The sequence below is a fragment of the Lepisosteus platostomus genome, chromosome 13, assembly GCF_059453375.1.
Source record: "Lepisosteus platostomus isolate fLepPlt1 chromosome 13, fLepPlt1.hap1, whole genome shotgun sequence".
NCBI lineage: Eukaryota > Metazoa > Chordata > Actinopteri > Semionotiformes > Lepisosteidae > Lepisosteus > Lepisosteus platostomus.
In genome coordinates, this window is record NC_142623.1 from 9,273,242 (window position 1) to 9,276,585 (window position 3,344).

Below are 3,344 nucleotides of genomic sequence, written 5' to 3' on the forward strand. Positions count from 1 at the left end.
TAGACACTGATTACGCATTAACTGATGCTTATAAGCTGTACGGAGGTTACGTATTTCAATGCCGTGGACGAGACAGGACTAGAGCACTGCTGTTCTCAAAAAGACTAAGGCAAAGGTTGTTTCGGTGTGCACCCTTTTACCTACAGTCTTTCTACAGTACAGTATGTTACCCTTTTACAACCTCCGAAAGGCCAAATAAATACGCCAGGAAGATGTTAAAGAAAGAAAAGTACATTAGATAAAGGAATTGTTTATCGCGAAGCACACCGATTCACTGTACTTTCGATTAAAAAAACATTTTACATTAACAACATAGTCACGGGCAATGTAAGAATAGATGTACTATATATACAGTATACAAATATGCGCAACCTTCTAAAATATTTTAATTTCCAGATGTATTTCTGCAACACGCACCGTTACTACAGCTTTAACACAACTTGTTATATTTTGGTGCGACGACTAGGGGTGCTACAGTCCAGCCCTGGATTGGAATGCAGCACCCGAAGGCTGGGCGGCAGTGTAAAGGTGGCAACGTTAAGCAGCTGAAACTGGCTTCCTACTGGCAGTACCTGTCAAAATAAATGTCGCTTCTAAAACGTGCCTCCAAAACAAAATCGTGAATAGGCTAATATCACATTTCTGGCAAAACTACAATTCATGCATGCTGAAAGCTCCGTGGAATACTATAAAGAGACCCACATTTAACAGTAAATCTCCTTGGTTTAATCAGATTGGTGTCTTTGCAAATGTTGCTGAGGTTGTTAGAGCACGTCCTGTTCCCAGACTGAGACAGTGCAGCACAGTGCTGGACAGGGAAAAGTCTCATTCCCCCCACGCTGTTCTGACAGAATTGGGAAGTGAAGGTGCCTTGCTGGTGTTTTTGCATGATAACACAACAGACAACACCAGTATTCTTCAATCAGATCAGTGACTATTTTTGTGTTCTTTGAAATACTTAAACAGTATTATATTGCTGTTTTAAATATCTGAATTATTATTGTTAACCTTATCCTTTTATACCCAGCTATGAAAACAAAGGATTAGAATTCTCTACTCTAAAAAAGTATCAACATTGTGCTTTAAATAAAACATTAAAACTCCTTAAAAAATACTATTACTATACTAATGGTACTATTAGTAATAACTAGTAATCAATTATTGCTAGTTAGTTCATTAGTAATAACTACTAACTAGTATAACTATTAACAATAACTACTATTACTATTACTAATTCTATAGTATTATATTCTTTGTTGCACCTTGAAATATCTTGCCTCTGTATTGGAGGGCCAATATAATTTACAATGAGTAATCGTCCCAAGGTATTTATATTCAATTACTGTTTCAATTTCCATTCCATTCCACAGTTACAGGTATCTGTAATCATATGAAAAAGAATATTTCTGAAATCTATTATCATTACCTTTGTTTTGTTTGAGTTTAAAACAGTGAATTATCCTGAGATCGATAATAAAAAAAGCTTTATTTCCTTTCTTGAATATATTCATCATCATTCCAAACTCCAATCAAGGCAGCATCATCCTCAAACTTGATAATCAAACAGTTGTCCTAGTGTCTTACACAATCATTTGTGCACAAAGTGAACTGCAGTGAGGACAGCACATAGCTCTGGGGTCCCCCTGCGCTGGTGCTGATGGTGAGAGACTTCCCTGAGCTAACTCACACTAACACAGAAAAATTGTTATCCATTGAGCAAGTATATGATGTACCCACATATTCAAAAGCTCCCCTACCAACCTTGTTGCCTGTAAAATGTTAAATTCCAAAGAAAAGCCAGCAAAAAAAGAGGTGCGCATAGGATGATGGAGTTTCTAAACAATTGTACACTTGATATAACAAGGTCACAGTTGAATCTTCAACTCTTCGTTTCACCCAGAACCCAAATGGATAGGCTTCCTTGAGTGCACTGGTTGCAGATTGAAAATGGAACAAAACTATTCACTCAAAACATTCATTGTTGACTGAAGTTAATGCTACTGGGAAGAAATCTTTTTATTCAACAATTTAAGTTTTTAAGGTACAGTATAATTCCAGATGTGTTTATCTGCAGCCACTCAACCACATATTAAGGAGAATCCGTCCAGACACCAGTTCCCATTACTCTGTGTGCAATTAAGTGTCTCCTGGATTTACTGTAGCCCTAGATGTTAACTGGTGCTCTAACCCATATTTTTTAAGCCATGGTAACACTGATTGAAGTACCTGCATGCTCTAAAATGTGGTCCCTAGCAAGATACATTTGATGGATTATATTAAACAACATACGAAGCAGTTAAAATCAAAATGACAAATAACACATTTCTGGAATTTAATGACATTTTATTTTCAGGTTGTGACCGGGGTCTGCTATTTTCAAGTTAAACTCATAGCTGATTGACAGCTTCTTCTTAAAAAAATGCAAAGACCTAGCGGTGCTCAGCACAAAATTTCACATTAACTGTAGATCTAAAAAAAGCTAAATCACGCACTAAGGAGGTATCTCTTGTGCCACAGTGGTAGGGAGTGATCAGCTTTCTCCGACTGACATTGGAATGTGTGGAATTGCACACAGAGCCTTTCCTATCTGCTCCTCTCCCTCAAGAAGAACTAAACCCCTTCTGTCTGCCAATTATCCAATCAGCTTATGTGTGTCCCATTCTAACCTTCTTTTCCCCATTAACAGGAGACTTTCTGTCACGACCCCCACCCAGCAGATATCAACCCACAAAAGAGCTAACGGGTTGATAATAAGAAGCGCCGCCGCACGTGTTAATCGATCAGGACACGCTCTACCGTGCGGCAGGCAGCGCTGTTTAAACCATCCAAACCGGCTTCCCACTGCTCGGTATTGAGTCTTCTCCTAGAGAGCTCTACCTTGCCTTTATTAGTACCTCGCTTGCGATACTTCTCCCGGTCTCTAAACTTCCCTTTTGCCTTTCGACCACGAACTCGCCTGACGTTTCGGATTATACGCCTGATTCGATATTTACACGCTATCCTTCGTCGGCATAGGATCCTTGTACCTCGTTGGGATTCGTTACACTTTCCCTCAAAGGCCCTGCCTTGCAGAGCTATTCCTGCTTTCTGTACAGCGTTACTTTTCCCAAACGGTTTTTATTACTATTTGAGTTATTGCAAACTGTTAGCTCACTTTTTTTTGATTCTTTGAGCTGGTGATGTTGATCATGTTTAGTTTGTTAGATGAGGTATTGTTATTCAGCATTGTTGTATTTTATTGGAAAAGGAAGTTTTAAGCAAAGAAAAAGGACAATCAAAATAAAAATGAAGCAAAACTTTCCTTTGTTTTGCTCTGACAACATGCTGTACAAAAAAATCCCAGA